We start from the raw sequence: 23,447 nt of genomic DNA, 5'->3' as shown, positions 1-23,447 counted from the left end.
AGAAAGAAGATGTTGTGTTGTTGTTTCTTTGTCTTCAGCTCCGGTGGTAGGAATGCTGGGGTGATGTCAGTGTAAATGTGTCAACATGTGTGAGGTGTTGGCAGCTGCATAGGCTATTCCCGTTGGGCAGTGGCGACACTCTCTCCATCCATTCTCGTTGTAATCTACTAGGAAGCCAAAATGTTCCCAAACTGGAGAATTTCATTACAATTCACTGTGCTAAAAGCCTTACTTTAGTTGTGAGAGATACCGCCTGGCCTCACTGTAATAGGTCATACCAGTCAAACACACACACCCCAACATGCACGCACGCACACAATTGCCAGAAGCTGCCGTGCCCGTGTGGCTCGGAGCACAGAAGCCAAAATGTCACCATGCTCGGTGTCTCGGAGCGGGATTCCGGACAGCTGCCCGCAGAGGGGAAGGTTGGGATCAATCGGAACACTCACCTAATAAAAAGATTGGAATGGCATAGCGCCTCTTACCCCTCCTCCTCCCTTCTTCTGCTCTTTCCTCTCCACGGTCCCTTGCTTCGCTCTAGGAACAGCACTTGCTCCTGAATAAAATAACCTACCGAGCAGAAGACTGATTATACTGCTGCAATCCATCTGTCAGCTTCACAGTCCTCACATTCCAACACCTTTGCTTGTGAGTGCGTACGTGTGTGTATCGTGTATGTGAGTGTGTGTGCATGTGTGTGTGTGTGTTTGCGCGTGTGTGTGTGTGTGTGTGAGAAAGGCTTGCATATTTTGACTTTTAATGTAGAACCATAGAACAGAATCTAAAGAGGGAAAGAGATGGTTTGGAACACCTGCTGGGATAAAACCACACAAACTAATCCATGTGAAACTGACGCACAGCATACTTCCTTGTCAACTCAATACCCATCCGAAAAAACAAGGGAGGGGGCAAACCTTGATCTCAATGTCTACTAATCCTACAGTAGGGTCGCATTCACGCAGAATTCAGCATTTTTCACAACACACATCTAAAATGCTTCATATTTTTATTTCTATACGGCTTCAGTCACGGTTCGCTTCACATCATTAATAAAAGGACACATTTGTGCTTCAGTTGCACTTCTCCACATGGATGAGAAATATTTGCTATCATCTTGATAAATCCGCTTCCTGCATTGACGAACAGCAGACAGCGCTCTGACTGCTGTACTTTTCTCCGGTGGAGTTTTTAAAATGGTAAAACATTAGGAAATGTAGCTGGCTTAAAGCTAATCTGATCCCTGTACAGGCATCCACAAAACAATATCAAGTAGCTTCAACTCAATTGAACTCAGTTCACCTCACTGGGTCTGCACTGGGTCCATGTTGTTAGCGGTTAGCACTCTCTCCATTGACTGGCATTGACTGCGTAAGCACCAACTCTCATCCAGACGCCAACAGCGGTAGGCTTAGCTCTGTGGTTTTCTGTGGCTGTGGACTGGATGATGGTCCCCAGTCACAGTCAGTCAGTCAGTCACAGCCAGTCAAAGTCCACCGGCTGCCTGGCCACATGTGCTCTCATGGGCAATACATCAGATTCACTAGCTATTCTATGAAGTTGAATCCAATATATTAGAGACCAGGACAACAACAACAACAACAATTCTGAAATGCTAAATGACTGTGATGTTTATGCTACAGAACATCACTGTTTTGATTTCATCCTCTATTGCACGTATGTAATGGTATACACTCACACCGGGTCTGTAGGCATGGAGTCTATAAATTGAAGAAGAAGCTTGCATAAGGGGAGCCCTTCTCTTAACAACACAGTATTACAGTATTTGCCCTGCCCTTAAGATACTCCTCAAGATAGTGTACACTTCCTTATCTATAGGCTATATTGCAGTGGCACCGCGACCCTAAAGAAACCTCTACAGAAATAGAAACCAAAAATCAAATAAACTGTCGCCACTGTCTCCCCGGCAGCTCCTCTGGCCCTGCCTGCCTGCTAGAGGAGCTTTTAATCATTCTAAACTTCCTGTGAACTACTTCCTCTCTTCCTCCTCCTTATCCTTCTCCTCCTCTCCTCCTGGCTCTGCAGATACAGTGCCTTGCGAAAGTATTCGGCCCCCTTGAACTTTGCGACCTTTTGCCACATTTCAGGCTTCAAACATAAATATATAAAACTGTATTTTTTTGTGAAGAATCAACAACAAGTGGGACACAATCATGAAGTGGAACGACATTTATTGGATATTTCAAACTTTTTGAACAAAAAAAAAATTGGGCGTGCAAAATTATTCAGCCCCCTTAAGTTAATACTTTGTAACGCCACCTTTTGCTGCGATTACAGCTGTAAGTCGCTTGGGGTATGTCTCTATCAGTTTTGCACATCGAGAGACTGAAGTTTTTCCCATTCCTCCTTGCAAAACAGCTCGAGCTCAGTGAGGTTGGATGGAGAACATTTGTGAACAGCAGTTTTCAGTTCTTTCCACAGATTCTCGATTGGATTCAGGTCTGGACTTTGACTTGGCCATTCTAACACCTGGGTATGTTTATTTTTGAACCATTCCATTGTAGATTTTGCTTTATGTTTTGGATCATTGTCTTGTTGGAAGACAAATCTCCGTCCCAGTCTCAGGTCTTTTGCAGACTCCATCAGGTTTTCTTCCAGAATGGTCCTGTATTTGGCTCCATCCATCTTCCCATCAATTTTAACCATCTTCCCTGTCCCTGCTGAAGAAAAGCAGGCCCAAACCATGATGCTGCCACCACCATGTTTGACAGTGGGGATGGTGTGTTCAGGGTGATGAGCTGTGTTGCTTTTACGCCAAACATAACGTTTTGCATTGTTGCCAAAAAGTTCAATTTTGGTTTCATCTGACCAGAGCACCTTCTTCCACATGTTTGGTGTGTCTCCCAGGTGGCTTGTGGCAAACTTTAAACAACACTTTTTATGGATATCTTTAAGAAATGGCTTTCTTCTTGCCACTCTTCCATAAAGGCCAGATTTGTGCAATATACGACTGATTGTTGTCCTATGGACAGAGTCTCCCACCTCAGCTGTAGATCTCTACAGTTCATCCAGAGTGATCATGGGCCTCTTGGCTGCATCTCTGATCAGTCTTCTCCTTGTATGAGCTGAAAGTTTAGAGGGACGGCCAGGTCTTGGTAGATTTGCAGTGGTCTGATACTCCTTCCATTTCAATATTATCGCTTGCACAGTGCTCCTTGGGATGTTTAAAGCTTGGGAAATCTTTTTGTATCCAAATCCAGCTTTAAACTTCTTCACAACAGTATCTCGGACCTGCCTGGTGTGTTCCTTGTTCTTCATGATGCTCTCTGCGCTTTTAACGGACCTCTGAGAATATCACAGTGCAGGTGCATTTATACGGAGACTTGATTACACACAGGTGGATTGTATTTATCATCATTAGTCATTTAGGTCAACATTGGATCAACATCAGAGATCCTCACTGAACTTCTGGAGAGAGTTTGCTGCACTGAAAGTAAAGGGGCTGAATAATTTTGCACGCCCAATTTTTCAGTTTTTGATTTGTTAAAAAAGTTTGAAATATCCAATAAATGTCGTTCCACTTCATGATTGTGTCCCACTTGTTGTTGATTCTTCACAGAAAAATACAGTTTTATATCTTTATGTTTGAAGCCTGAAATGTGGCAAAAGGTCGCAAAGTTCAAGGGGGCCGAATACTTTCGCAAGGCACTGTATTTCCTATCTATTCCACCTATTTTCGTACAGCTCCTAAGTGCGATAGAATCCCCTTTACCCTCTGTGTGACCTCTACTCTAAAGCAGTGCTTTCACGCCCCTGTGTATTCCATGGACTGATATGATTTGCTAATACTGTTGGAACCAGTAATTTATATTTACAGTATGCATTATATGTTTCTAAGCAGAGGCTTTGGTGGTTGGCTGGCTGGAATATTCTGTCAAAACATAAAAGACAACGGAGGAGAGTGGAGACTGGCCTGCCTCTGCTGCCTGTCTGCCCATCCGGATGCCAGGGTGGGAGGGTGTCTGCCTGGGCCGGGCCCCGTTCCAAACCAAATTGATACAGGGCTGTGTCTGGGCTGAGCCTGGCCGCATGTAAATCCAACGAGAGACGCCTCCTCACAGTGAGATGTAATTAAAACAGCTAAATATTGGCTTCTAATTGGCAGGCTTCTAATTGTGTGTGTGTGTGTGTGTGTGTGTGTGTGTGTGTGTGTGTGTGTGTGTGTGTGTGTGTGTGTGTGTGTGTGTGTGTGTGTGTGTGTGTGTGTGTGTGTGTGTGTGTGTGTGTGTGTGTGTGTGTGTGTGTGTGTGTGTGTGTGTGTGTGGTGTGTGTGTGTGTGTGTCATCCTGCTGAGGGATTGGGGCCAAACACATTGAGATGCTAAACAGCTACCTCCTTTCCTTTCTTTTTTTCTCACTACAGTATCTCTTCCTACCTCTCTCCCTTCATCTCTCACTTTCTCTAACTCATTCTAACCTCACTATTTTCTTTGCTATCTATCGCTTTTCTTTTCCTTCCTTTCCTTCCTCTTCCTTCATCCGCTACTATCTTGTTCTCTTACTCCTTCTCAGACTCCCTCCTTCATTCCTCCATCTGAGGGGAATAAATACAGGAATAACGGTGTTTATGAAAATGCTCATACACTCCTCTGTGGCTGTAATTAAATACAGGCAACTGAATCGTGACGCAGGGGATTCAACTGCCCGGGCGTGATTAACACACCTCACCTCCCGCCACTCTGCCCCTCCATCAATCAACACACATCACCACGGAGACCAGGGTATCAGGGCGTTCCACCTCAATGCCACCACCATCAGGGAGGGTGTGTGTGTGTGTGTGTGTGTGTGTGTGTGTGTGTGTGTGTGTGTGTGTGTGTGAGTGAGTGAGAGAGAGAGAGAGACTGGGAGAGAGAGAGAAAAAGAGAGAGAATCCCCATACTTTAAAACCTCTTAAGGTATAGGGGGCAGCATTTTCACTTTTGGATAAATAGCGTGCCCAATTTCAACTTCCTGCTACTCATGCCAGGAATATAAGATATGCGTATTATTAGTAGATGTGGATAGAAAACACTCTGAAGTTTCTAAAACTGTTTGAATCGTGTCTGTGAGTATAACAGAACTTATGTAGCAGCCAAAACCCTGAGGACTAACTGTTCAGATTTTTTTAGTTTTTTTGCCTCTGACTGTTCCCTGACTTGTCTTTGCCAAGGGATATTTCTTAGGAACCGGTTTTCCGTTCCTACCGCTTCCACTGGATGTCACCAGCCTTTGGAATTTGGTTGAGGTTATTAATTTGTACAACGAAGAAGAAGCACATCCTGGAACAACATTACACTGTTGAGATTTGCGCAAGACGTAAAAAGGAGCATGGTTTGTTTACTTCCTGTATTGAACACAGATAGCCCCGTCTACAATTTGACTGATTATTAACGTTTAAAAATACCTAATGTTGTATTACAAAAGTAGTTTGAAATAATTTGGCAAAGTTTATAGGCAACTTTTGAAATGTTTTGTAGGGACGTTGTGTTTTTTGGCAGCTGTTTTTTTTCTGGATCAACCGCGTCAAATAAATGGGCATTTGGATATATATGGATGGAATTAATCTAACAAAATGACCAATTGTGATGTTTATGGGACATATTGGAGTGCCAACAAAAGAAGCTCGTCAAAGTTAATGCATGTTTTATATTTTATTTCAGCGTTTTGTGTAGCGCCTGCAGGGTTGAAATATGCTACTCTCTTTGTTGACATTATGCTATCATCAGATAATAGCTTCTTATGCTTTCGCCGAAAAGCTTTTTAAAGTCTGACATGTTGGCCGGATTCACAACGAATGTAGCTTTAATTGTGTCAGGATTTGGCCAGGATTGTTCCGGTTTTGGCCACTAGATGCCCCCTTTTTGACCTTTTTGTTTTCCCCTGTTTCCAGATTATTATTTGCATCTGTGCCTCGTTTCCCTTGAATGTATTTAAACCCTTAGTTTTCCTTAATTCTTTGCTCTGTGATTGAATGTTAGCACCCAGCGATGCTGTGAACATTTGTTACTCCAGTTGGACTCTCTTGTGGTACTCTGTTTTTGTTCTCGTTTATTTATTTTTGATTATCTTTTGAGGCATTTTCCCTGCTGTACCTACCACCTTGTGGATTTACCTTTTGACTTGGAGGAATACCTTTTATTCTTGGAATTACTTTTGACGTTGTGGATTTATATTTTTGTCTGTAATACTTTCCTTTTTACTTTATTAAAACACCATCTCAAGTACTGCTGTGCCTGCCTCATCTTCTGTGTGCTGCTGACTATTAGTGGCTCAGTTTGCTAAGTGACTGTTTTCACACAGGAGACCCGAGTTCATAACCGGGTCCTGACAAATTGCATATCTTACATGTGTGATTTAATGAAAGTTTGATTTTTTATCATTATTTGAATTTGCCGCGCTGCATTTTCCTTTTTGTTTTTCCCCCAAGTGGGACGCAACCGTCCCGTCCTCTACACCATAAGAAGTTAATGAAGAAGGATTCTCCATCTTGGAGGGGGAAATCAATAATTTCCAGGCCCAGAGACAACTACGACAACATAACCAACAAAACGGATCAAAACTCCTGCCGCTCCGTCGCATGCTGGGTATGAACATAGTCAATGGTGGGCTTCGAGGGGACTCCTATGGTAGGTACACCTATAGCTCATCTCTTGGCAGTAGTACTGTAGACTACTTTATCACTGACCTCAACCCAAAGTCTCTCAGAGCATTCACAATCAACCCACTGACACCCCTATCAGATCACAGCAAAATCACAGTCTACTTGAACAGAGCAATTCTCAATCAAGAGGCATCAAAGCCAAAGGAAATTAATATTAAGAAATGCTATAGATGGAAGGAATGTAGTGTGGAAACCTAGCAAAAAACAATTAGGCAACAACAAATTCAATCCCTTTTAGACATCTTCCTGAACAAAACGTTTCACTGTAATAGTGAAGGTATAAACTTGTCAGTAGAAAACCTAAACAGTATATTTGACCTCTCAGCTTCCCTATCAAATCCAAAAAAATGTAAACAGAAAGCCGAAGAAAATTAACAACAATGACAAATGGTTTGATGAAGAACGCAAAAACCTAGGATTTAAAATGAGAAGCCTGTCCATCAAAAAAACATAGACGCAGAAAACCTGAGCATACACCTTCACTATGGTGAATCACTTAAACAATACAGAAATACACTACGGGAAAAAAAGGAACAGCACGTCAGAAATCAGCTCACTGTAATTGAAGAATCCATAGACAATCCAAAACGGAGATGTATGGGTAAACGACACATGTATGGGTAAACCCTATAACAAATAACAAACATCAAAAACATATACATGATCAAATACAAATCTTAGAATCAACTATTATAGACTACCAGAACCCACTGGATTCTCCAATTACCTTGAATGAGCTACAGGACAAAATGCAAACCCTCCAACCCAAAAAGGCCTGTGGTGTTGATGATATCCTCAATGAAATTATAAAATATACAGAATACAAATTCCGATTGGCTATACCTAAGCACTTTACCATCATCCTTAGCACTGGCATCTTTCCCAATATTTGGAACCAAGAACTGATCACCCCAATCCACAAAAGTGGAGACAAATTTGACCCCAATAACTACCGTGGGATATGCGTCAACAGCAACCTGTCACGCCCTGGCTTTAGTATTCTGTGTTTTCGTTAGTATTTTGGTGAGGCCAGGGTGTGACATGGGCATTTATGTGTTTTTTTTTCTGGGGTTGTTTGTAGTATGGGATTGTGGTTAGAGTATTACTCTAGGGAAGTCTATGGTTGCCTTGAGTGGTTCTCAATCAGAAGCAGGTGTTTATTGTTGTCTCTGATTGGGAACCATATTTAGGCAGCAATATTCTTTAGGTCTCTTGTGGGTGATTGTTCCTGTCTTTGTGGCACCAGATAGGACTGTTTCGGTTTTTTCACGTTTCTTGTTTTGTAGATTGTTGTATTTTCATCTTTATTAAAGATGTACCCTGGACACCCCAATTTACAAACAAACCACAACAAAGGCAAAGTATTCTCATACTTTGTTGATTTCAAAAAAGCTTTTGACTCAATTTGGTATGAGTGTCTGCTATACAAATTGATGGAAGGTGGTGTTGGGGGAAAAACATACATTATAAAACCCATGTACACAAACAAGTGTGCGATTTAAAATAGGCAAAAACACTTTTTTCCACAGGGCCGTGGGGTGAGACAGGGATGCAGCCTCTTGATACTCCCCATCCCGGATCCGGGATCGTGAATAAAGCCTCAGGCTCATTAGCATAACGCAATGTTAACGATTTCTGAAAATCGCAAATAAAATGAAAATAATGCGCCTGCTCTCAAGCTTAGCCTTTTCTTAACAACACTGTCATCTCAGATTTTCAAAATATGCTTTTCAACCATAGCAAATCACTAATTTGTGTAAGAGTATGCTAAGCTAGCTTAGCATTTTGAGTAGCATTTAGCACGCAACATTTTCACAAAAATCAGATAACCAAATAAATAAAATAATTTACCTTTGAAGAGCTTCGGATGTTTTCAATGAGGAGACTCTCAGTTACATAGCAAATGTTCAGTTTTTCCTGAAAGAATCTTTGTGTAGGAGAAATCGCTCCATTTTGTACATCACATTTGGCTACCGAAACGAAACGAAAATTCAGTCACCAAAACGTCAAACTTTTTCCGAATTGACTCCATAATATCGACCGAAACATGGCAAACGTTGTTTAGAATCAATCCTCAAGGTGTTTTTTCACATATCTCTTCATTGATATGCAGTTCGTGGAAGCCTGCTTTCCCCTCAGAATCGCATGGAAAAATACCAGCAGCTGAAAAAGACGCACCAATTTCGACGGAGGACACCGGGCGGACACCTGGAAAATGTAGTCTCTTATGGTCAATCTTCCAATGATATGCCTACAAATACGTCACAATGCTGCAGACACCTTGGGGAAACGACAGAAAGGGCAGGCTCATTCCTCTCGCATTCACAGCCATATAAGGAGACAATGGAAAACTGAGCCTCAAAAATCCTGCTGGTTTCCTGGTTGCCGTTTCATCTTGGTTTTGCCTGTAGCTCCCGTTCTAGGGCACCCACAGACAATATCTTTGCAGTTCTGGAAAATGTTTTCAGTGTTTTATTTCCAAAGCCATCAATTATATGCATAGTCGAGCATCTTTTTGTGACAAAATATCTTGTTTAAAACGGGAACGGGTTTTTCATCCAAAAATGAAATTGCGCCCCTGGAGTTTCAAGAGGTTAAGTCCCACCCTCTTCAACATATATATCAATGAATTGGCGAGGGCACTAGAACAATCTGCAGCACCCGGCCTCACCCTACTAGAATCTGAAGTCAAATATCAACTGTTTGCTGATGATCTGGTGCTTCTCTCCCATACCAAGGAGGTCCTACAGCAGCACCTAGATCTTCTGCACAGATTCTGTCAGACCTGGGCCCTGACAGTAAAATCTCAGTAAGACCAGAATAATGGTGTTCCAAAAAAAGGTCCAGTCGCCAGGACCACAAATACAAATTCTATCTAGACACTGTTGCCCTAGAGCACACAAACTATAAATACCTCAGCCTAAACATCAGCACCACAGGTAACTTCCACAAAGCTGTCTTAGAGACAAGGCAAGAAGGGCATTCTATGCAATCAAAAGGAACATACCAATTAGGATCTGGCTAAAAAATACTTGAATCCGTTATAGAACCCATTGCCCTTTATGGTTTTACGGTCTGGGTTCCACTCGCCAACCAAGAATTCATAAAATGGGACAAACACCAAATGGAGACTCCGCATGCAGAATTCTGCAAAAAAATATCCTCTGTGTACAATGTAAAACACCAAATACTGCATGCAGAGCAGAATTAGGCCGATACCTACTAATGATCAAAATCCATAAAAGAGACGTTAGATTCTACAACCACCTAAAAGGAAGCGATTCCCAAACCTTCCATAACAAAGCCATCACCTACAGAGAGATGAACCTGGAGAAGAGTCCCCTAAGCAAGCTGGTCCTGGGGCTCTGTTCACAAACACAAACAGACCCCACAGAGCCCCAGGACAGCAGCACAATTAGACCCAACCAAATCATGAGAAAACAAAAAGATAATTACTTGACACATTGGAAAGAATTAACAAAAAACTGAGCAAACTAGAATGTTATTTGGGCCTAAACAGAGAGTACACAGTGGCAGAATACCTGACCACTGTGACTGACCCAAACTTAAGGAAAGCTTTGACTAAGTAGACTCAGTGAACATAGTCTTGCTATTGAGAAAGGTTGCCATAGGAAGACCTGGCTCTCAAGAGAAGACAGGCTATGTGCACACTGCCCACAAAATGATGTGGAAACTGAGCTGCACTCCTGCCAAATGTATGACCATATTAGAGACACATATTTGTCACGCCCTGATCTATTTCACCTGTCTTTGTGATTGTCTCCACCCACCTCCAGGTGTCACCTGTTTTCCCCATTAGTCCCTGGTGTATGTATTCCTGTTTCCTGTTTCTCTGTGCCAGTTCGTCTTGTTTTGCCAAGTCAACCAGCGGTTTTCCTAGCCCCTATTTTTCCCAGTCTCTGTTTTTTCCTAGCCCTCCTGGTTGTGACACTTGCCTATCCTGAAACCGAATCTGCCTGCCTGACCACTCTGCCTGTCCTGACCTCAGCCTATCGCCTGGTACTGTTTGGACTTTTACCTGGTTAATGAACTCTCACCTGTCCCCGACTTGCCTTTGGCCTACCCCTTTGTTATAATAAATATCGGAGCTCAACCATCTGCCTCCTGTGTCTGCATTTGGGTCTCGCCTTGTGCCCTTATTGCATTTCCCTCAGTTTACACAGATCCACAAAGAATTCGATTAGGTGAAATACCACAGTGTGCCATCACAGCAGCAAGATTTATGACCTGTTGCCAAAAGAAAAGGGCAACCAGTGAAGAAGAAACACCATTGTAAATACAACCCATATTTATGTTTATTTTCCCTTTTTTAACTATTTCCACATAATATGACATTTGACATGTCTTTATTCTTTTGGAACTTCTGTGAGTGTAATGTTTACTGTTCATTTTGATTGTTTCTTTCACTTTTGTTGATATAGTTCACTTGCTTTGACAATGTTACCATATGTTTCCCATGCCAATAAAGCCCTTAAATTGAAATTGAATTTTGAGAGAGAGATGGGGATTGTTGTGCAGCCAGTGATCCCATCTTGCATAGACACAGAGACAGAGAAAGTGTATGTCAGCTGCCGAGTCTCTGTGCTTTAGGTAACTTTGCATATTCAAATCTATTACACAGAAGTAAACATGTACTGAAACAAGCACAAGCCTGCATGCCGCTGTAATGTATTGTTGCCTATGGTAATGGTTTGGTATTGTTTGATTCATCTATAGTCTAAGAGAGGAGCAGAGCAGACACCTAAAAACCAGCGATAATCTAATGTGTGTAACTATGGTCCCACTTTAACAAATTCACCTGGTTAGATAATATGACCACAAAGGAATGTGCACAAAGACACACAGTATCCAGTGGACGCTGAGGGGGACTCAAGCTGCTGCATTGTGCTGTGTAAAGTATCAGACTACGTTTACCATCCAAACAAACACACGACACCGCAGGAGGGGCCTCCTGCCTGAACACACACACATATACACACACGCAGTCTCCCTACCTTACCTGACCCCATTGTGTCACAGTGCTTGGGTCCTTGCCTGGAGAGAGAGACTGAGAGAAAGGAGCAGGCCAACCATGCAACAGAAAGCAGCTCTGGTTCCAGGCCTGATCATGTATTACTGATTACTGACTGACTGACTGTAGTCCTCAGGGTCCTCCTGAACTCTTTACGTTCACAGCCACAGCACAGGGTTAGCCTACCTAGGAGAAGCACTTCCACAAACTAGGTTACTAGTGGTTATTGTGTATCAGTAACCTGTTAGGCTAGTTACCCTATTACTACACAACAGCTAATACTCTGAAGGCTTCCGTTCCCCCCTATAGGCAGTTGAAGTACATACGGTTACTAGAGGTTGTGGGGCTTCAAAACAACACATTACCTCTTACTCAATGACCACATACGATTCTGAGACTTCCCTGCACCATCATGTGAGTCATTACAAGAGATATCATACACGGAACACCTGCAGTTTACAGTTTACACACCACGGAAAGAGGGAAGGAGGGAGGAGATGAGGAGGGAGACAGAGAGGGAGACAGAGAGACAGAGAGCGTCTTTGGTTTATCCTTAACCTTATTGAGGCAGAGAGAGAGAGGGAGGAGAGGAGAGAGAGAGAGAGAGAGAGAGAGAGAGAGAGAGAGAGAGGAGAGAGAGAGAAACAAATGGAGGGAATAAAAGAGGTGGAGAGGAGAGAGACAGAGAGGGAGACAGAGAGAGCGACAGAGGGAGACAGAGAGGAGAGGAGAGAGAGAGAGAGAGAGAGAGAGGAGAGAGAGAGAGAGAGAGAGAGTGAGAGAAACAAAGGGAGGGAATAAAAGAGGTGGAGAGGAGAGAGACAGAGAGGGAGACAGAGAGACAGAGAGCGTCTTTGGTTTATCCTTAACCTTATTGAGGCAGAGAGAGAGAGAGGAGAGGAGAGAGAGAGAGAGAGAGAGAGGAGAGAGAGAGAGAGTGAGAGAGAGAGAGAGAGAGAGAGAGAGAGAGAGAGAGAGAGAGAGAGAGAGAGAGAGAGAGAGAGAGAGAGAGAGAGAGAGAGCGTCTTTGGTTTATCCTTAACCTTATTGAGGCAGAGAGAGAGAAACAAAGGGAGGGAATAAAAGAGGTGGGGAGGAGAGAGACAGAAAGATATCATACTGTGAGCACCTGCTGTCTACTGTAGAGAGAGGAAGACAGAAGGAGGGAGGGAAAGAGAAGTGAGAGAACAATCTGGGTTAAAAAGTGTTGGAAAGGTGAATGATGGGGTGAGAGAGGGCAGGGTTAGGTTGCCACCCAGACTCTCTCTGACTGTAGTGAATGGGGGGCACTTCTGCTCCACTGGGAGCAGTAGGAAGAGAGAAGAGGTTCTGGGTGGGGGTGGGGGGGGGGGGGGGAAAGACAGAGGACAGGGATGAAGGGTGGTGATACACAAGAGGCACCAGTCAGTCAGTGAGACAGGATCAGGACAGAGACAGCATTATGGAGCCCTGAGCCCAGTAGGGCAGGCAGAGGAGGAACAATGGTCCCAGTGTGTGACGCCTCTGCCCTCCACTGCCACCCAACAGCTGGGACATATAGAATCTAGACAGACAGACAGACCAAATAGCAGGTTCGCTTTTGGGGATTCACACACACAACCCCTGACTTCATTTTACTGTCTTCTCTCTCCACATTCTCCTTTTCCAGTTTTTCTAACCAATCTCCTATAGCTCCCTCTTTTTCTCCCTGTCTACTCTCTCTCTGTCTCTCACTCTCTCTCTCTGTGCCTCTCTGTGTTTTTCTCTCTCACTCTCTGTCTCTCTCTCTCTCTCTCTGTGCCTCTGTGTTTTTCTCTCTCTCTCTCTCTCTCTCTGTGCCTCTGTGTTTCTCTCTCTCTCACTCTGTCTCTCTCTCTCTGTGCCTCTCTGTGTTTCTCTCTCTCTCTCTCAATTCAATTTGCTTTATTGGCATGACGTAACAATGTCCATATTACTTTGGATATTTACAATATGAAAATAATAAGAATCAAAATTGTCTACGGGACAACAGTAATAACAATAAGCAAGGGTCAAAATTACCATACATTCAACAATAACAACAAGCATAGAGGACATGTGTAGGTTGATTGTTCTGTCAGACACTGTCCCTCATCTTATGGCAGGCAGCAATGTAGTGCACTGCCAACCCACATCTCTCTGCGTCTTCCCCCAACAGGACCGGTTGCCTATTCACATCAGAGAGGTCTTTGAAACATTGAATAAGGGTTTCAAATTTGGGGAAATGACACTCTCTAACTGTTTTATATTTTTTACATTTTGTCTCTCTCTCTCTCCCTCTCTCTCTCCCCCTCTCTGTCTCTCTCTCCCCCCCCTCTCTGTCTCTCTCTCTCTGTCCCTCCGTGCCATACATCCCTTGCTTCTCTCCACTTCTTCTGCAGGCAGCAGAAGCCGAGATAGATTCACCAGGCAGGCAGAAGAGAAGGCTACAGGCTGGCAACAGATCAAAGCAACCACAACAAACAGAAGAGAGAGGAAAGGAGAGAAGAAAGCCTCTGGATGAGACTGAGTGATGCCAAAGCACTTTTAAAAGTGAACATCTCACAAGAGAGGAATAAGAAATGCAGTTATTACTTTATTACTAGCCTAACAGAGCAAACCTGCAGACATGACACTTCTACTGACATTATTTCTCTAATATAAAGAATATACTACTGTAATGTTTACAGTAATGTACTGTTAAACCAAAGTGTCTTTGGAATTTAAGTTACATACTGTACCTTTATTTACAGTAACATGTAACTAACTGGCTGTAGTAACTTACCGTAAAAACAGTGTAGGCTTAGGTAGAACTTACACAAAAGGCAGTATGGAAAAAAGGCATGGAAGACTGGGCAATAGGCTATTTATGTCCACCTCTATTTATCGCCCCCATCTGGTTCTGTGATTCTCTCCACTGGGCCTGTGTCGGTCCACAGCACGTGTGTAAAGGGAAGATAACACAAATCCAGAAGATAAGGAAATCCCACTTGGGCGATAAGTCCACACTCGAAAGATAACAAGGACACACTTCTAAAGTGGTTTGGGACAGGGCCATGGGTGGACTGGACCACAGCTAGCAGAGCATCTGTTGGTGTGTGTGTGTGTGTGTGTGTGTGTGTGTGTGTGTGTGTGTGTGTGTGTGTGTGTGTGTGTGTGTGTGTGTGTGTGTGTGTGTGTGTGTGTGTGTGTGTGTGTGTGTGTGTGTGTGAGACCGAGAGAGAGAGAGAGAGAGAGAGAGAGAGAGAGAGAGAGAAAGCACCCACATTTATCTCCTAAATGCTTTAACGGAGTGATTTTCAGTTTATGTCTCCATGTGTGATGGCGTGAAATACGTGTCTGTCCTGTACAATTTACCTCATCTATACTGCAAAGGAACTTAAAGCACTATGTATGGAAAATGGCCATGTTTGAATGCCTTTGCTTAGGACTGATAAACTCAACAGCTGCCAGACTCCAAAGTCAGCCTAATTGGTGAACCCACTCCACCTTGTTATGCTATAGGAAAGCCTTTCTTAAATTATTGGTTGGGTCGCGGACATGTTAATGGTGTCAGAGTAAATGTATAATTATTTAATGAATTACAGGAATTGATTTGGCCGTACACCTGCGCTCTCTGTTCAGTGCACTTTCTGTTCAGTGCGCTCTCTGTTCAGTGTGCTCTCTGTTCAGTGCCTCTCAGTTCAGTGCGCTCTCTGTTCAGTGCACTCTCTGTCCCGTGCGCTCTCTGTTCAGTTCGCTCTCTGTTTAGCTGCAGTATCTCTGCTCATGGCAGCAGCGCGAGAGGGAGGGAAATGCAGATCTTTTTTCTGCAGTTTTCTTGAAGATCACTCCGTGGCCCTAATTTTGCAGCGCTGTCGTTCAGCAGCTGATGATGCACTCTCATGCCGCGTTCAAAACAACTGGGAACTCGAAAAAATACATGGTCAAATCATAACGTCAGTGATCTTCAGGTCGGAAAGTCTGAGCTCGAGAAAGAGGCCAGAGATCCCGAGTTGGAATTCTGAGTTGGAGATTTTTCCAGAGTTCACAGGTGGGTTTGAACACACTGAAGTCGGAGGTTTCCGAGTTCCGGTTGTTTTGAACGTGGCATCTGCCACTGACCCTCTCACCACCACTCACCACTGTCATCAAATCGACTCAAGCTAGCCACAAGTTCTGACTGAGATCAATCACCAAGCAACGAGTTTCTCTCTCTTAGTTGCATACAAACTTTGATAAATAATGAGGAGCGCCCACAATGTGTTTTGTGCGGAAAAGTGCTTAGTGATGAGTCTCTCAAAATAAAAAAATGTTGACCAAACTTCCACAACATGTAAACCCAGGGTCAGGGAGTTCTTTCAGAACAGGGCAGAATGCTTCAGGAAACAGTGCTTTGACAGTGGAAAAGTAAGTTGTCATTTCATAACAGCTGATGATCATAAGCAGAAATAAGGAGTACTATCTCTCATAGAAGTAGATGTGAATTTCTCATTCAAACAATCCCCTTGTAAACAGCTAATAGCTAGCTAGCTAATGTTAGCCAAAGCACGCTAGCTAGCTAATGTTAGCCAAGCACGCTAGCTACTGATAGTGCCACCCTATGTAACATTACAGATTAGGATGATCAGCCTATTGTCTCTCTTACTGTAGAAATTATTGTTGTAAACAAGTCTAGGTTGGAACTGTTGCTGTTAAAATACAAGTAGTAATTTCTTTCTGAACTGGAATAAACTGAGTTGCTCATCTACAGCAGGAAGCAGTCTCCTGCATGCCGGAGAAAGCAGAAGATGTCCTGATCCAGTTTGGCACCACATACCTACGTGAGTCAGGGTTCTCAACTCTGGAATACTTCAAAACAAGTACAGAAACAGACTGAATGCTGAGAATGACATCAGTGTTGTACTGTCAAACTGAACATTGTACCAATTGTCTATCTTAGGGTCGGGTTTCCGAGACTAGATAACCATTGCTATCATGATCTGTTATCTAGAGGTTATCTGAACCTAACAGTAGGTTTGATCAGAGGCGGATCTCTTTCCATTACTTCGCTCCAAAGCTTTGCTTTGCTTGACATTTGCATAAAGCAGAGGTCAACTTTACCTTCCACTCTGCTAGGAGGGTTCTCGCCGCTCACCTTCCCACAATCCCCTGCACATTTCTGAGCATTTAAAATAAATGTGGGGGGTGGGCCTTTCCTCTTTGTTCTCTATTGTTCCTCAAGCAAGGTGGAAGGCCGATGACATCACGATTCACTTCAGACCAGCTCCTCCATTGCCCTACTCCTAAGTTTGCAGTTGTGTCTAAAAAAAAAAAAAAATCTGAAAACGTTTGTTACCCTTTAGTGTGTGTACTTTACTGTAAGTTATACTTGGGATATCACTTTTCAACAGTAAAAGTAAAAAAATCTTTGGAGGTTGTCTGTAAAAATCGTAGGATTTTTTTTTTAAACACCCAAACCACAGCTATCTCATTTTCAGAACTCGAGTTGTGATTCAAGTTCTTGTATAGTCACTGTAAAATAAAGATGCTTTTGCCACCAAATGAACTCAAGACGATCGAGAAAAACATTTCCGATTTCACAAAGCTTCTTGCAAGATGATTTTCCCTAAATGTGTCTTTCCCTTCCCCCATGCCCCATATACAACTTCATTGGAAACGAATTGAAGCTAGATCGAAGACTACCCTAACCCTTCTTCACCGAAAAGTCAATGCATTCTTCGTGGGGAAATTAAATCAGTGCCGTGCCCGTGTTTGCTCGCGCACAACCTGTGTTATCGCCGTTATCGTGCTTTTATTGAAAAAATTGTCCATTAGCTATCTAGCTAAAAAATAACGACAATGTTAACCTGGGTATGACACAAATGTAAACACAGGGTTGTGAAAATGCATTGACAAGATGCCAGATGTATATTTTCACACCAACCCTTCAAAATTACAATGTGGTGTGATAGTTAGCATGCAGCTTGCTAACCATTTCTCCTAATTTACAACGCGAGTTCGTGCAGATGTGAAACCTTGATCCCTTACCCCCATCTAATTTCAAAACATGACCATTGACAAGTAACGTTAGCGAGCTAGGTGTTCTTTCTCTCCGGTGTATACAGTATGCATAATGTGACCCCATTTGTACAACAAACTGACAAGTTAAAAACACTGAATTATATTCTCCTCACACCTGTCACCTGGCTAGATGGTTACAAATGTTAGTTAGCACAGACAGTGATGGCTTATCATGGCTAACCAGCATTCAATTAGTATTACCACACAGAAAGAAAGTCGTTGACCAGCCGTTGCGCACGGACTGGTGCTTATTTTAACAGTTAATTGTGAATGGTACCAACTTTACTACATTTCAGAATCCTCAAATGTTCTTGTTGTTAGGCATAAGTTTAGCATGAAACAATTCAGTCATGAGAAAATGTCATACCTTAAATGTTTGTTCAATTCCTCCTATGTTCTTGTCATCTCTACTGCAGTACAGTGCAATTCGCTGTTTCAATCAATTCAAATATCCAGCCTCATTCCATGCTGTGGTTATCATACAGCCGGGGCAAAATGAATCCCGTTAGAAAGGTAGCAGCGAAGGATCAAGGCACAATTCCCCCTTCAAAAAGGGATCCCGGGGGCACAATCTAATGCAACGGACAGTACAACGGGCGAAGTTGAGTTGACGACAGATTTTCAGATGAATTCATCCACATATATTGATCCACACGCGAAGAAACTGTGTTTTATAAATGCAAAGTAGAAATGATCATCTTTGACTTCGTAGGGAAATGTACCTATCGTAGAGACCATGATGGTACATACCACTTTCTATTGTTTGAGAGCCAACCCACGCATCAGAGCGAGGAGCCACAAAACTGACCCGGACTAAATCTGATTACCTGATTGGCCCATTGTCTCCAAACCACTCCCGGTCTTGACTGTAATGGCCAATCGATAGCAAGGAGGTGGGTATCAATTTGATGCGTTCTGACTGCCCCTACTGCACTGTTTAAATTGATTCATTTAATTTATTACATGCTTATTATCTAGTTATTACATACCTGTATCACAGTTACACATACAGCTGTTAAGGAGCATTTTGGTCCAAGACTTGGCGCTGCAATAGCATTTGCCGTGCGATAGCAGAGAGAACAGTCACCTAAGTCATGGACTGTTTTCTCTGCTACCTCAAGTCCAGGACCAAAAGGCTCCTTAACAGCTTCTACCCCCAAGCCATACGACTGCTGAACAATTCATCAAATTGCCACCCGGACTATTTACACTGCTGCTACTCCCTGTTGATTATCTATGCATACACACTTTACAAATGGCCTCGACTAACCTGTACCACCCCACATTGACTCGGTACTGCCTGTATATAGCCTCGTTATTGTTATGCACTTTTCATGTGTTACTTTTTAAAATCGTTTTTGTTGTAGTTTTTCACTTTAGTTTATTTATTCAAAATTTTCTTAACTGTTTCTTAAACTGCATTGTTGGTTAAGGGCTTGTATGTAAGCATTTCATGGTAATGTTGTATTCCGCACATGTGAATAGGCAAATTTGATTTGATTTGTTAATTTCTTTATTTCACTGTTCAAAATCAGCTGATTGATATAGGTAACCAATGTAATTAATTTATAAGGGGTTTAATGATTATCAAATAATCATCCCGTGGGTTATAATCATATTGCTCATCCGATTGATTTTCACGCACTCAACACAAGCTAGTCTTATTGGCTAATTGATTTCAATCCCAAAGAATATTGGCCAATCATGGGCTTGCCCAACCGATCATAGTGAGAATTCATTGACATTAATGCCAGGCATACACTACACGATTTTGCAACGAATTCGCCAGGTTTTTGCCGTCCAAGAGAATGTTCATGATAGGGGTGAATGCCTATGAAATTGGGCTAGGATCAGTACGTCGGGACGTTGTTTGAGCGGGTCAAGGACACACGGATGATGGCTGTTGCGTTCTCCAGGGGCGCGCCTTAATTATAGCCTAACTTGTCACAATAAATTTCTGACTCCGCCATTTCAGAAAACTCTGCGCATGTCCAACACATATTGACATACAGTACCAGTCAAAGTTTGGACACACCTACTCATTCAAGGGTTTTTCTTTATTTCACTATTTTCTACATTATAGAACAATAGTGAAGACATCAAAACTATGAAATAACACATATGGAAGCATGGAGTAACCAAAAAAAGTGCTCAACAAATCAAAATATTTGGTCGGCATTCTCTCAACTAGCTTCACCTTCATCTGTCCAACAGTCTTGAAGGAGTTCCCACATATGCTGAGCACTTGTTGGCTGCTTTTCTTTCACTCTGCGGCCCAACTCATCCCAAACCATTTAAATTGGGGGTGATTGTGGAGGCCAGGTCATCTCATGCAGCACTCCATCACTCTCCTTCTTGGTCAAATAGCCCTTACACAGCCTGGGGGGTTGTTTTGGGTCATTGTACTGTTAAAAAACAAATGACAGTCCCACTAAGCGCACACCAGGTGGGATGGCGTATCACTGCAGAATTCTGTGGCAGCCATGCAGGTTACGTGTGCCTTGAATTCTAAATAAATCACAGACAGTGTCACCAGCAAAACACCCCCACACCATCACACCTCCTCCGTGCTTCACGGTGGGAACCACACAAGCAGAGATCATCCATTCACCTACTCTGTGTCTCACAAAGACATGGCGGTTGGAACCAAAAATCTCAAATTTGGACTCATCAGACCAAAGGACAGATTTCCACCAGTCTTATGTCCCTCGCTTGTGTTTCTTGGTCCAAGCAAGTCTCTTCTTCTTATTGGTGTCCTTTAGTAGTGGTTTCTTTGCAGGAATTCAACCATGAAGGCCTGATTCACACAGTCTCCTCGGAACAGTTGATGTTGAGAAGTGTCTGCTACTTGAACTCTGTGAAGCATTTATTTGGGCTGCAATTTCTGAGGCTGGTAATTCTAATGAAGCAGCAGAGGTAACTCTGGGTCTTCCTTTCCTGTGGCAGTCCTCATGAGAGCCAGTTTCATCATATCACTTGATGGTTTTTGTGACTGCACATTAAAACACTTTCAAAGTTCTTGAAATTTTCCAGATTGACTGACCTTCATATCTTAAATTAATGATGGACTGTTAATTTCTCTTTGCTTATTTGAGATGTTCTTTCCATAATATGGACTTGGTCTTTTACCAAATATGGCTATATTCTGTATACCAACCCACCTTGTCACAACACAACTGATTGTCTTTAATGCATTAAGGAAAGAAATTTCACAAATTAACTTTTAACAAGGCACACCTGTTAATTGAAATTCATTCCAGGTGACTACTTCATGAAGCTGGTTGAGAGAATGCCAAGAGTGTGCAAACCTGTCATCAAGGCAAATTGTGGCTACATTGAGGAATCTCAAATATCAAATATATTTTGGATTTGTTTAACACTTTTTGGTTACTACATGATTCCATATGTGTTATTTCATAGTTTGGATGTCTTCACTATATTTCTACAATGTAGAAAATAGTAAAAATAAAGAAAAACCCTTGAATGAGTAGGTGTGTCAAACTTTTGACTGGTACTGTACGTTTCCCATTATAAACCAGACCTGTCATAAAACTATGCACACGTTAGTTAACAAGCTTTGAAACTCTGCATGGAAAACTCCTCCATTCACCTTTTATGGTGAAAATAACACCCTTTTATTGCCGCATAAATTGGAACTATTGGCATTATTAGGCCATGACATGCAAAATACGAATTGTTGTTCAATATTTAGTTTATCAATAGATTATTGGGTTTATATGTCCTGCCTTGGTATTGGCTCTGAGATCAAATAGGCAATGATGTTGTGCTCCTATCGCACGCACAGCAATACTGTAGCTTACCCATACTGTCAAATATTGTACATAAACTACCTGTCTTTTTACTGTGTCGGCAGAATGTTTTAATCGTTAGCAGTAATTTATGCTGTATCTGGAAAATGACTGTGTCAGTTTCTGAACTAAAAAAAAAGGCAAGTAGTTGTGGACCTGTCAGCAGAAGGTTTGAATTCAACAATGTTTTATATAGACTTTTCCCCCAACCTAAATATGGACTGCCTGCAAATTCTGAAACATTGTAAATTCGACTATATGATATTGCAAAACTTGAAATACATATAACCTGTCTATTTACCAGGCAACTCATTCATCGTGGTCATCAGGCCAGAAAAGGTGAGGAATATTTTCTGCAATGGTTATGAAAATAAATTAAATATGAAAAAGATTCCTATGTCTAATTATTTTAGATTGAAAAATAAAACACAGACTTTCACTCTTCTCACTATTGGCAAATGGTTGCATTCTTGTTCATATGTTTTCCTGATTTTAGTTTTGTATTTATAAGCTTTTCATGATATCCCTAAACAAACGAATTACTTTCCAGCTGGCAATTATTTCAACCACTAGCAGATGTGCATAAGCATGGTCTAAAGTTTGCAGGGAGGTGAGAACATTCTCACGTCAAGTTAAACGTTTATAAATCTGTATCGCGTACATTTTGGGGTATACTTTGTATGCACGGTTTATAAATGAAGACCCTGACCCCTGTCGGATGTCCAGATAATGTTCTGATATGTCAGACATTTTGGTAATACATCTTGTAGTATGAGCAGTGCTAAAACGCGATTGGGAAAGGACTGCTGCCAATAGCCAATGAGCATTCAGCATGTGAGACCAAAACAATGATGGCGAAGTGGAAAGCAACACACGCGATGTGTGAAGGAAGACAGATTGGTGGAGCTATGGAGAAAAGAAGCGGCCTTTTCAATGGGTTTGTTCGTTTTACATGACCGGGTGCCCCGGTTGGACGGAGTTTGATTATTTTATACAATTTCATTGGTCTTTAAATGAAATCAACACCCACCAGGGACACTTGAAAGAACACTTGAAAGCCCTTGAATTGAATTGACACATTGGCGTACAAAACGAACTCCGCCTATATTACACGACAGAAACCAAAATTATAATTTAATATTAAGTCTACATCAACTAGGGAGTCATCGTGTAATATGAGCACCAACGTCCTGGGGTTGAGGATGGACGGAATTAAAGATTTTGGGACAAGAAAATCTCGAAATGTGAGCACATTCAATTTTTAGAAGTCATGTATACCCAGTGAGAATTATATCCTTAAAGGTGTATAAAATGTATTTGTATCCGTTGATCACTCATCTGTTGAAATAACAGTGACTTACAATATGTTATTCCAAAATGTATCATTATAAAATTCAACTAAACGATTAATCTCTCCCAATTTTGATGTTTTGATATAATTATTTTCACTTTAATGTGAAGACTATATATACACAAAATAAACACACACCACACAAAACCCACACACATTTACATAGGGCAACACTACACACACAAACAAACAAACCGACACAACACACACACTGCTACTATTTTACTGTTATTATTACATATCCTGATGCCTAGACATTTTACCCTGCTTTCATGTACCCTGCACATTGAGCTGGTTCTGGTACCCCCTGTATATAGCTCCACATTGATCTGGTTCTGGTACTCCCTGTATATAGCTCCATATTGATCTGGTTCTGGTACTCCCTGTATATAGCTCCATTCTTGTATATTTTATTCCTCTTGTGTCATTTTTGTTTTTATTGCATCGTTAGGAAGGACTCGTAAGCAATTCTTTCACGGTAAATTGTACACCCGTTGTATTCGGCGCATGTTACAAATAAAATGTTATTTGATTTGAAAGTAAATACCTACTTTTAGGACATTTCCGGTTGGGCATTCAC

General features: G+C 42.1%; 1 protein-coding gene across 3 annotated transcripts in view; it reads right to left on the bottom strand.

Moving 5' to 3' along the window:
* The window catches only part of LOC135557761 (actin-binding protein WASF1-like), a 119,670-nt gene extending 101,223 nt beyond the window's left edge, over positions 1–18,447 (bottom strand). For all 3 annotated transcript variants that reach the window (XM_064991344.1, XM_064991346.1, XM_064991345.1), the window contains exon 1: positions 18,075–18,447. The gene's annotated coding sequence lies outside the window, so the exon portion shown is untranslated. The remainder of the gene's footprint in view (positions 1–18,074) is intronic.
* Between the last annotated feature and the right edge of the window lie 5,000 nt (positions 18,448–23,447).

This window comes from Oncorhynchus masou, chromosome 16 (genome assembly GCF_036934945.1).
Source record: "Oncorhynchus masou masou isolate Uvic2021 chromosome 16, UVic_Omas_1.1, whole genome shotgun sequence".
In the NCBI taxonomy this organism is placed as follows: Eukaryota; Metazoa; Chordata; class Actinopteri; order Salmoniformes; family Salmonidae; genus Oncorhynchus; species Oncorhynchus masou.
Note: the sequence above shows the minus strand (reverse complement) of the source record. Positions and strands in the feature narration are given on the sequence as shown.